Here is a 13,048-nt window from a genome sequence, read left to right as displayed (position 1 = left end):
GTCGTGTCTGACTCTTTGCAACCCCATGGACTGTAGCCCACCAGGCTGCTCCGTCCATGGGATTCTCCAGGCAAGAATACTGGAGTGGGTTGCCACTTTCTTCTCCAGGGGATCTTCCCGACCCAGGGATCGAACCCAGGTCTACCACATTGCAGGCAGATGCTTTAACCTCTGAGCCACCAGGGAAGCCCTTAAATCACTTTAACCACATTTTAAAAATCACTTAAAAGGTTTCACATGTGTTTATATATATTATATAGCATTCAATTCTGGACTGATTCTAAAATTTTTCATTCACAGTCAACGCATAAAATGCAGCAATAAATAATACATATTCATGATGTATTGAATACTTTAAAAGTACTTTAACAGTAGTACTGGATACAGAAAAAGTCAAGCGAACTTTCTGGCCAACCCAATAGTCACTCATTCAAGCATTTCCTAAGTGCCTACTACAAGCTAGGCACTGTTCTGGGTAGTAGGAATATGATGACCTCTTCCCTAAAGGAAAGTATAGTCTGGTGGAAGATAAAGGCCAGTGCACATGTAATGAAGGCATGTGGTGATACAGGGGGTCTAAGGGGATAAGTATAGGTATGTCAAGAACAGGCATCAAAAGTTACATGTACTTAAAATTTTTGCAAAGGAAGAAGCCTAAGATGAGAAGTAAAAGGTAGAAGTGGGAGAAGGAATTAGCCAGCATATACAAAAACCAAAGAGTAAGAGCAGAACTGATGTGCATGTGTGTGTACACGAGTATTTCACAGAGTAAAGTAGAAGCACAAAAATCCTAATAATAACATTATTTCCTACTGAGATATCTATTGCCTACTTAGAATCACAGATATGGGAATTCAAGGATGTCCTTGTCCTTCTTGCCTAGGCAAACAGCAAACCAGACTGAAAATGCTTTCCACTGAGAACAAAAAATCTGGACAAAAATCCTAGAGGCCTAAAATTTAGACAAGCAGATCTAGAGCTGACATTATTTTCTAGAATAAGCCTCCACATTAAAAAACTCTGATACCTTTGAGTCTGCTTACAAATCAACACTGAAAGGGCTGAGGGCATAGGGTGGGCAATCTTTGTATGTAACAAGCCAAAATTCAGTTGAAAGAAACCTAATGGGCTGTTTAAATATTCAAACTAAAATATTACTACTATAAAGTAAGGTCAAATGCAGGTAAAGATACATACTAAGAAGATATTAATACTACTCATGACCAGATAAAACACTTTCAAAACTGAGTATTAGATTCCTGTTTTCGAAACACCCCTTTAGCTCACTCAAAGTCATCTCTATTCCTTAAGTCAACTGATCCAATATAATAGAGGTTCTTTTCTCCCTTTTGCCCTAAACATACCTAGGGAATATAACTTCATCTAAAGAAATGAATTCATAGTTGCTACAGAAGAAAAAAAGTTAATTTCCAATTATAAACCATGTAAGGTTCCCTGTATAAAATTCTCTACTACTCCCAAGAACAGTAAATATAATGCACTTGGCTACTAACCTATTTTGATGATAAACTCTGACAAAGAACAAGAAAAACTGAAGCATTATGTTCTAAAAATTATTTTGAATTTAGTACTCCAGCTCCCTTGCCTTTCCTGGTAGACTGAGGCTGACTTGTTCTCATCAATAAAGTGAGAGGGATCTACTTACATTGGAGCTGCCCTCAGTTTACAATCAAGTCCGACCAGATTACATATTTATAAACAAAAGTGACGGCACAATAAGAAACAATAATAGGTCATCGAAGCATATAGCTTCATTTTTTCAAATAAAAAGTACCTTAGTAATGTAAAAGTGAAGAAGAAATTATTAAACTGAACATGTGTACTGATTCTAATGTAGTGTAAATTCAAAAGCAGGACTATTTAGTCTACCTTAATTTAGACAATGAATTATTTTTAAAATTGTGCCCTCCTTCATTACCTCCCATCCTTCCTAAAAACTCAGATTTCAGTCCTATCTTTTCCAGAAATCCTTTCCCCGTGGTGCTCTACTAAACCTTATTAATACTAAGTTCCTTACCATACACAGCACTTAGCACAATCTATTTTGCATAATCAATAGCCCTTCGGCTTCCCTGGCTCAGACGGTAAAGAATCTGCCTGCAATGCCGGAAACCTGGGTTTGATTCCTGGGTTGGGAAGATCCCCTTGAGGAAGGCATGGAAACTCACTCCAGTTTTCTTGCCTGGAGAACTCCATGAACAGAGGAGCCTGGAATGCTACAGTCCATGGGGTCACAAGAGTTGGACACAAATGAGCAACTCACACACACACACACACACACACACACACACACACACACACACTGTGCTCTATGCTTGTTTCCCTTCAGATTTCCTCAACCTTTAATAAAGTTTGAAAGTTCTTACCTCAATTCAGTTCAGTTGCTCAGTTGCGTCTGACTCTTTGCAACCCCACAGACTGCAGCACGCCAGGCCTCCCCGTGCATCACCAACTGCTGGAGCCTACTCAAACTCACGTCCATCCCAATGGTGATGCCATCCAACCATCTCATTCTCTGTCCTCCCTTTCTCCTTCTGCCCTCAATCCTTCCCAGTATCAGGGTCTTTTCAAATGAGTCAGCTCTTCGCATGAGGTGGCCAAAGTATTGGAGTTTCAGCTTCAACATCGGTCCTTCCAATGAACACCCAGGACTGATCTCCTTTAGGATGGACTGGTTGGATCTCCTTGCAGTCCAAGGGACTCTCAAGAGTCTTCTCCAGCACCACAGTTCAAAAGCATCAATGCTTCGGTGCTCAGCTTTCTTTATAGGCCCACTCTCACATCCATACATGACTACTGGAAAAACCATAGCCTTGACTAGACGGACTTTTGTTGACAAAGTAATGTCTCTGCTTTTTAATATGCTGTCTAGGTTGCCTGGAAAATCCCATGGACAGAGGAGCCTGGAAGGCTGCAGTCCACGGGGTTGCTGAGGGTCGGACACGACTGAGCTACTTCACTTTCACGCATTGGAGAAGGAAATGGCAACCCACTCCAGTGTTCTTGCCTGGAGAATCCCAGGGATGGGGGAGCCTGGTGGGCTGCCGTCTCTGGAGTCACACAGAGTCAGACACGACTGAAGTGACTTAGCAGCAGGAGCACGTTGATCATAACTTTCCTTCCAAGGAGTAAAGCGAAAGTCACTCAGTCGTGTCCGACTCTTTGTGACCTCATGGACTGTACCGTCCATGGAATTCTCTAGGCCAGAATACTGGAGTGGGTAGCCTTTCCCTTCTCCAGGGGATCTTCCCAACCCAGGGATCGAACACAGGAGGTCTCCCACATTGCAGGCAGATTCTTTACCAGCTGAGCCACAAGGGAAGCCCAAGTGTCTTTTAATTTCATGGCTGCAATCACCATCTGCAGTGATTTTGGAGCCCAGAAAAATAAAGCCAAAAAATAAAGCCCAGTTCCCCATCTATTTGCCACTAAGTGATGGGACTGGATGCCATGATCTTAGTTTTCTGAATGTTGAGCTTTAAGCCAACTTCTTCACTCTCCTCTTTCACTTTCATCAAGAGGCTCTTTAGTTCTTCTTCACTTTCTGCCCTAAGGGTGGTGTCATATGAGTATCTGAGGTTATTGATATTTCTCCCAGTGGTCTGGATTCCAGCTTGTGCTTCATCCAGCCCAGCGTTTCTCATGATGTACTCTGCATAGAAGTTAAATAAGCAGGGTGACAATATACAGCCTTGACGTACTCCTTTTCCTATTTGGAACCAGTCTGTTGTTCCATGTCCAGCTCTAACTGTTGCTTCTTGACCTGCATACAAGAGGCAAGTCAGGTGGTCTGGTATTCCTGTCTATTTCAGAATTTTCCACAGTTTATTGTGATCCACACAGTCAAAGGCTTTGGCATAGTCAATAAAGCAGAAATAGATGTTTTTCTGAACTCTTGCTTTTTCGATCATCCAGTGGACATTTGCAATTTGACCTCTGGTTCCTCTGCCTTTTCTAAAACCAGCTTGAACATCAGGAAGTTCGCGGTTCACGTACTGCTGAAGCCTGGCTTGGAGAATTTTGAGCATTACTTTAGTAGCATGTGACATGAGTGCAATTGTGCGGTAGTTTGAGCATTCTTTGGCATTGCCTTTCTTTGGGATTGGAATGAAAACTGACCTTTTCCAGTCCTGTGGCCACTGCTGAGTTTTCCAAATTTGCTGGCATATTGGGTGCAGCACTTTCACAGCATCATCTTTCGGGATTTGAAATAGCTCAACTGGAATTCCATCACCTCCACTAGCTTTCTTCGCAGTGATGCTTTCTAAGGCCCACTTGACTTCACATTCCAGGATGTCTGGCTCTAGGTGAGTGATCACCCCATTGTGATTACCTGGGTTGTGAAGATCTTCTGTACAGTCTGTGTATTCTTGCCACCTCTTCTTAGTATCTTCTGGTTCTGTTAGGTCCATACCATTTCTGTTCTTTATCGAGCCCATCTTTGCATGAAATGTTCCCTTGCTATCTCTAATTCTCTTGAAGCGATCTCTAGTCTTTCCCATTCTATTGTTTTCCTCTATTTCTTTGCATTGATCACTGAGGAAGGCTTTCTTATCTCTCCTTGCTATTCTTTGGAACTTTGCATTCAAATGGGTACACCGTTCCTTTTCTCCTGTGCTTTTTGCTTCTCTTCTTTTCACAGCTATTAAGGCCTCCTCAGACAGCCATTTTGCCTTTTTGCATTTCTTTTTCTTGGGGATGGTCTTGATCCCTATCTCCTGTACAATGTCACCAACCTCTGCTCATAGTTCATCAGGCACTCTATCTATCAGATCTAGTGCCTTAAATCTATTTCTCACTTCCACTGTATAATCATAAGGGATTTTATTTAGGTCATACCTGAATGGTCTAGTGGTTTTCCCCACTTACTTCAACTTAAGTCTAAATTTGGCAATAAGGAATTCATGATCTGAGCCACAGTCAGCTGGTCTTGTTTTTGCTGACTGTTTTACCTCAATTATCTCATGTCAAATTAAGGGCAGAAAGTCTCAAGCTCATGTTCTATAGAGGGCGTTAAAGATAAGCTGAATGATCTCTGTCTCCCTTAAGTTATTATTGAGGGGCAATAATAAAAATGGATAGTCTCCCAAAGGGGAAAGGAATTTTGGTTTAAGAAAAAGAACTGCAAATGAGAACACTGGCCACTACCTGCATAGACTTTTTTTTTTTTTTTTTTTTTAAGAAGTAACAGTTTACTCACACATACTCATAGTCATTTTAATTAAGGTTCATTTAATAGGATCATCTACAAGGCTTGGCCATGAAAAGTTTCTCATATGAATTACAAAAATATCTGTTAGAGATTATTAGGACCTAGACAAAGTATTAAAAAGCCATTACTTTGCCAGCAAAGGTCCGTCTAGTCAAAGCTATAGCTTTTCCAGTAGTCGTATATGGATGTGAGAGTTGGACCAGAAAGAAGGCTGAGCGCCGAGGAATTGATGCTTTCAAACTGTGGTGTTAGAGAAGGCTATTGAGAGTCCTGTGGACTGCAAGGAGATAAAACCAATCAATCCTACAGGAAATCAGTCCTGAATATTCACTGGAAGGACTGATGCCGAAACTGAAGTTCCAATATTTTGGCCACATGATGCGAAGAACCAACTCATTTGAAAAGACTCGGATGCTCAGAAAGATTGTAGGCAGGAGGAGAAGGGGATGACAGAGAACGAGATGGTTGGATAGCATCACTGACTCCCATCAGTGGACATGGGTTTGAGCAAGCTTCAGGAGATGGTGAAGGACAGGGAAGCCTGGCATGCTGCTGTCCATGGGGTCTCAAAAAGTTGGGCATGACTGAGTGACTGAATGACAACATTAGAACCAAGTGCCACATTTTATTGAAATGATCTATGAAATCCTCATGCAACAGAAATTCTAGAAAACTACACATCTGAGCATACACATCAATCTAGACTTTAAAAGAACCAAGAAACTTACAGTGCCTGAAAAATGAAATATTTTCTGCTAATAAATAAAAGCATATGAGCTTCTACTAAAGGAAATCAGTCCTGAATATTCATTGGAAGGACTGATGTTGAAGCTGAAACTCCAATACTTTGGCCACCTGCTGCGAAGAACTGACTCACTGGAAAAGACCCTGGTGCTGGGAAAGGTTGAAGGTGGGAGGAGAAGGGGACAACAGAGGATGAGATAGTTGGATGGCATCACAGACTCAATGGGCATGAGTTTGAGTAAACTCAGAGTTGGTGATGGACAGGGAGGCCTGACGTGCTGCAGTCCATGGGGTCGCAAAGAGTGAGACACAACTGAGTGACTGAACTGAACTGAACTTGTACTCAAGATACATACACATGCAATAAACATATCAAGACAATGAACTATAGGAAACAAGAAAAAGAATGCCTGAACATTGGGTTTGATTTCTGGCTCTTCCACTTATCTGTTTTCTTAGGAAAAAAGGTATATACAATAATATTGAGCATCTCCTCCTGCTCTGAAACTCTGTTATTGAAGTCTGATTAGTAAGTGAATTACCAGCTACTAACAGCTAAAAGATTAAATATGACACAGTAAGATCAAAGTATAGTTCATAAAAGAACAGTACCACCAGCCAAGTTCGTATCTCATACACAGCAAATGATTCATGAAAAGAAAGAAGAAAAAAGATTTAAGAATTTTGACCAGATTTCTTGATTTCTGAATGAAAGTTACAAAACTTGTAACTTCCCCAAGGTTCCCAAAGTAACAGCCACCATATTGTCTACTCCAACTTGGAAAAGAAACAACCTTCAAGTCAAGCATATCCCCTTAAATGAAATTTTATAAAACTCTCCAAATCACTTATCATCCTTCTGAACTCCTGGAAGCAGCGTCTCTCACACAAGACAATTAACTACATAATTTTTATGATAGGCCTTATATTAAAGGCTTCCCTTGTGGCTCAGCTGGTAAAGAATCCGCCTGCAAAGCGGGAGAGCTGGGTTTGATTCCTGGGTTGGGAAGATCCCCTGGAGAAGGGAAAGGCTACCCACTCCAGTATTCTGGCCTGGAGAATTCCATGGACTGTATAGTTCATAGGGTCGCAAAGAGTCAGACACGACTGGGAGACTTTCACTTCACTTCACTTGTATTAAATAATAATATTTCTGAAGAAAGTAAACAGGACTTTTGGTATTGAAGAAAACCAGGCAGAGAGATGAAGGTTGGAAGTGAGATTTAAAAAACATAAAATTAAGTGAAAGTTTTATTTGACATAATACACAACTGAGTGACTGAACTGAAAATCTTTTCCAGTCACCTGATTTTCAAAGTGATGGCAATCAAATTTATACCCTCTTAAAAAGATGAGAAGAGTTTTTCTACTCTTTATAATATCACCAGCCCTAAAGGAAGACCAAAAGGTGCTAATATTGGAGGTTACTCACACAAACAGGTCAGTCAGATTACCCTGGAGTGAAGTCCACAGCCAGTAAGTTCCATGGACAAGCACAGAGCTTCCAATCAGCTATTCAATGCCCACTTTAAAATATAAGCCGAAAGCCCAACGGCCAAACACAGAAGTCCCCTAATAGAAGGGTGGCAGGGGGTGGGGGTGGGGGTGGGGGTGGGGGGTAGGGGGTTTGCAAGCAAAACAAGCAGAAAAGGGCAGCTTGGAAGAAAAAAGGATGAGGTTAGGGAGAGAAAATTTAAGGAAAGACGAGAGGAAGGAAACAAGTGAGCAAACTCCTTTCAGAAAGATAAGATTTTTGAATCCATGAAATAACAAGATGTTATTAAAAGGAAAAACAGAACATTCAGAGGAACAAAGAGCTCCTGTAAAGTAAAAACATAATCATAAAAGAGAAAGTTGGAAAGATAAATGTTGAAGGAAACTCCCAGAAATTACAGCACAAGGCAGACATGGTAAAACAGTACAGGATCAGTCCAGGAGGTTTAGTAGTCAAAAACAGGAGTAAGAGAAAACAGAAAATTGAAGAGAGGAAATAATTTTTAAAAATAATCTAAGAAAATTTCCAAACTGAATGGCATGATTTTCAAGACTGAAGGGGTCTACTCTGTGCCAAGCACAAAGGATGAAAATAGAAGGCTTACAAAGGCACATTATGCAAGATTGGTAGGTAGAGCCTTTGTGCTTTCAGTGAGAAAAAAGTTTTCATACAAAATCCCAAGAATTAGAATGGTGTCGGTCTCAACTGGGGGAAAGCCGGGGGGTTAAATTAATGATTAGCACACCAAACGGAATTTAAGAACTCCAAGGAAAACAAGAAATTGTCCTGGAAATAAGTAATCCTATCTGGAAGAGATGAGGAAGAACAGGAGGTGAAGGGAGAAGGGTGTGTAGGGAATATGTGTTTTTGGGGTAGTACAGTGGTTAAATCTCTTCTTCTGTAATGGGACAGATAATTCCTAAAACTGAAAAAAAAAGAAAAAAGCAAAATCAAGCAGCACAGCTGTTTAGAAATTTGAAGATAAATTCCAAAGGAATCAGCTACAAGAGTTCAAAATGGTTGGTTCCAGGGAATCTTCTTCGAGAGGAGCTTTTAGAACTATTTGATTATAGGTAAACTAGTTATTTTAATTAAAAAAGAAAAGAAAATATATTAAAGAAACAAAGTAAAACAATAGCACACTACATGGATAAGAAATAAAAAATTATATTACATATCATGAACTAATTTCCCTAATATTAAAAGGGTCCCATAAATCAGTAAGAAGATGAACACCATGATAAATAAATGGACCAAAAAACCTCCCAGAAATGGATCTTAAACTATGTCCAACTTCACATTCATAAAAGAAATGAAAATTAAGACTACACTAAGATAATTTTTCACGTGTCAGACTGGCAAAGATCAAAGGTTTGATAATCATTCTCTTGACGACATGATGCAGGAACATACATTGCTGGTACCAACAGAGTGGTACAACCTCACTGGAAGGCAATTTAACAAAGTCTACCAAAAATTACAGTTGCACATACTCTTCAACCACATTCTAAAAATTTACCTACAGGTTTACTCCTAAATGTACAAATGGTAGATGGTGGATGGACAGATGAATAGTTAACTGGATGGTAGGTAGACGGACAGACATATGAGTGGCAATGGTAAAATAGACAAAACAATTTTAATATCACTCATTTGGCAACTGATAATTTTATTATCAGTTCTAATACTCTGAAGCTCCAATACTTTGGCCACTTGATGCAAAGAGCTGACTCATTAGAAAAGACTCTGATGCTGGGAAAGACTGAAGGCAGGAGAAGGGGACAACAGAGGACGAGATGGTTGGATGGCATCACTGACTCAATGGACCTGAGTTTGAGCAAGCTACAGAAGATGGTGAAGGACAGGGAAGCTTGGCATGCTGCAGTCCATGGGGTCGCAAAGAGCTGGACATGACTGAGTGACTGAACAACAACATCAGAACCATGTGCCATATTTTACTGAAAAGATCTATGAGATCCTTATGTAACAGAAACTCTAGAAAACTACACATCTGAGTATACATATCAATCTAGACTTTAAAAGAACCAAGAAACTTACAGTGCCTACAAAATGAAATATTTTCTGAGCAACTGAACAACAGCAAATTTTATTTAATAGGGATGAATTATGATATACACTTAAAGACAAAATATAAACCATAATACCCTACAACTTTTAAAAAAGAATATATACACATGTGGGCAAGTGCACAGATGTATATATTCCTGCATAAATGTTTATATTCATTTCCTGGAAGCATACACAGAACTGATTACCTGTGGGGAAGAGAAATCAACAGGCTGGAAGACAGGAATTAAAGAGAGAATCTCCATTATATACCATGCTGTATCTTTTCCGTTTTAAACCATGTAAATGTAATGAACATTAAATACTTAAATTTAATACCATTTCATGAATGTTATTTCAACTATGAAAATCCCTTTATAATGAATCCTTTAGTAATCAAAGCTATAATCTATAAAAATGTAAATAAATTTTGGCTAGAAATATCAATATAGTGATACCCAAAGGTTTTCCTCTCTGCAAACAAAAAAACAATCACTCATAGTGACATGGTGAGAGAACCATTAACACCCAGCAGACACATCCTGCTTGTTTCAATACACTGGCACTTCTTTGAAGTAGTAAACCCACTGGTAAATCCTACTATTAAAAAGAATAAATAAAAAGCATGGATTCTACACTTGATGCAAGATTTTAAAAAAATTGGGATGTAATTAATAATCTCTAAAAGTTAGCACCAATCTAGGGCAAAACACATCAAAAATTCATAAACAGATGTATATACCACTAACAGAAAAGTTCCTTTCTGGAAAGAATTTAGAATAAGACTAAATATTTAGTATTATTTACTATGCTATAAATCAAAATATCAAATTCTAGTTAAATGAACTGTACTTCTGTAAGAAACAAGGTGAAAAAATTCTCATGGTGCATTTTCTAATTTTACAGAAATAGGATTAATAGATACTTCCCAAAAAGGAATATAAAAGCTGTATTATGAGGCATGTTAGCAAAACCCCAGCATTTCTGGTACCTCTTGCAAGACATTTCTTCAGTGTAAGATACTCTAGTATAGCATACTCTGAAAGAGATTTGATACAAACGCAGTCCTAAGCAGATTTTAGCTAGCAACACAGAGCTACAGGAAAACACAAAATAATCTTTATCATATTTTCACAATGGCAGTAAACAAAAAATTACAGATGTCCCTGGGGAAAGGCAAAAAATATAAAGCTTCAATTAAAGAGAAAAATTATATCTTATATAGCTATTAGTATATACAGTCAGCATATGGGAGAGTGTGGAGCACTGTGGTGCTTGTGAGCGTCCAGCATGGCGTACCAGGGCCAGGGCCAGAAGGTCAGAAGGTGATGGTGCAGCCCATCAGTCTCATCTTCAGATACTTGCAAAATAGATCACGGATTCAGGTGTGGCTTTATGAGCCAGTGAATATGCCGATAGAGGGCTGCATCATTGGTTTTGATGAGTATACGAACCTCGTATTAGGTGACGCAGAAGAGATTCATTCTAAAACAAAGTGAAGAAAACAACTGGGTCGGATCATGCTAAAAGGAGATAACATTACTCTGCTCCAAAGTGTCTCCAACTAGAAGTGACAGATGAAGTGAGAAATTGTTTGGCAATACCGTTGGTTTTTTCAGGTGTCCTCTGTTAGAGATGTAGTTCTAAAACATGTATTCATATTGTTCTGCTCACCCTTATGTTATTACCAGATTACAATAAATGCTGTGGGACTGTTTTTATCAAAAAAAAAAAAAGTCAGCATATGGCTATCGTTATGTAGACTCAATATTACCCTTGCAAAGACCTTTAAGATAATAAAAGCTAACATTTATATAGATTCTTTATATGAATAGGCGCTGGAGCCTGTATTATCTACACCTACATCAATCAAGTCACTTAGTCTTTGCAACACACTTTTAAGATGGATATTATTACTGTCCTCACTTTATAGATGAGAGCACTGAGTCAAAGAATGGCTGAGTAACTTGTCCAAGGTAGGTAGCAGAGCTATTGTTACCAAGCAGTCTAACTCCAGAGTCCATTCTCTTAACCATCAACAACACACACCATAGTAAATACTTAAAATATGTGAGGTTTTTTTCTTCCAGAGTTTAAACAAATCTCCACTTCCTCACATGAATAAAAAAACCTGTTTGTCAGAACCTTGACTCTGCTTTCTCTCAAACACACTATTTAATTCACTAGTAAATCCTATCAATTTTATCTCCAAATATATCCTGAATCCATCCCACATCTCTCATCTGCAGCTGCACCATCGCAAAGTGATCACTGTCCACTGCGTAGACTACTGCAATAACCAGTGGTCCTTCTTCCATTTTTGCCTCTAATTCATTCTCCAGAGTGATCTTTCTTCCATATGATGAAATCATTTCACTCTTGACTTCCCACTGAATTTAAAGAAAATTTAAAGAAAAACTTACCACAGTCCTCTATGATCTGACTCCTGTTTAGTTCTTCAATCTTACTTCCTATAACTCTTCCTCCATCACTTAAGCTCTCTAGCCACTGTGGACTTATCTTTTCACTCAACATGTCAAGCTTGTTCCCTATCTCTGGACTTTTGTTTTTACTTCTTCCTCTTTCTGGAATAACCCTTATTTCTCCACCCGCATACCTGCATGGCTGGCTCCTTGACATTTAGATCTCAGCCCAACAGTTAACTCAAAGAGACCTTTCCTGAGAACCCCGAATACTATCACAGTTCATTTTTCAGTTTTCTTTTACTCACAGCTTGCTGAAACGGTTTTTCATCCAATTCTTTACTTTATTGATATCAACCAGAATGTAAGATCCAAGAGAAAAGAAACACATCTGTCTTACACAATGCCAAAATGACTACAACTACGCATGGTACACAGTAAGCACTCCATAAATATGTACGGAAAAAAGTGAAAGTTAGGTGCACAGTCGTGTCCAACTCTTTGCAGCTCCATGGACTGCAGCCTGTACCATGCCTCTGTCCATGGAATTCTCCAAACAAGAGTACTGGAGTGGGTTGCCATTTCCTTCTCCAAGGGATCTTCCCAACCCAGGGATTGAACCCAGACCTCCTGCACTGCAGGCCAATTCTTTACCAACTGAGCCACTAGGGAAGCCCATAAATATGTATGGAATGAATGAGCAAGTGAGCACCAAATGAAGTAGCTGACTTACCAGAAATAATCTGCATTGGATAATGCTCACATTATGGGAGGCCTACTGCAACTGAAAATGGCTGAACCACAGTTTCCAACTCAAGCTCAGTAAAGCTAAAAAATACAATAGTCTAGATTGATATAAGGTTCAGCACTGTGATTTATCAAACGTATACAGCAACAAATTTCATTCTAAGGACCACACTTTGAGAGGAACATTGACAAAATTAAAATATACCCCAAGTAAAAGATGAGAACAGCAGGCAACTGGAAAAAATACATCAGGTAACAAACATCTGAAGAAGCTGGGACTGCTTAGACTAGAGAGGAGGAATTAAGTCCCAGGGCTTCCCTGGTGGTTCAGACGGTAAA

The 13,048-nt window shown here is 39.3% G+C and overlaps 1 protein-coding gene and 1 pseudogene across 4 annotated transcripts in view; one reads left to right on the top strand and one right to left on the bottom strand.

Moving 5' to 3' along the window:
- Positions 1–13,048, bottom strand: part of PPM1B (protein phosphatase, Mg2+/Mn2+ dependent 1B) — a 92,883-nt gene that overhangs the window by 42,564 nt on the left and 37,271 nt on the right. The gene's annotated exons all lie outside the window — the stretch shown is intronic.
- On the top strand, positions 10,830–11,258 carry LOC112578045 (annotated as a pseudogene).

This window comes from Bubalus bubalis, chromosome 12 (genome assembly GCF_019923935.1).
Source record: "Bubalus bubalis isolate 160015118507 breed Murrah chromosome 12, NDDB_SH_1, whole genome shotgun sequence".
Taxonomy (NCBI): Eukaryota; Metazoa; Chordata; class Mammalia; order Artiodactyla; family Bovidae; genus Bubalus; species Bubalus bubalis.
The sequence above is the reverse complement of the archived record's forward strand: the minus strand, read 5'-3'. Positions and strand labels throughout refer to the sequence as shown.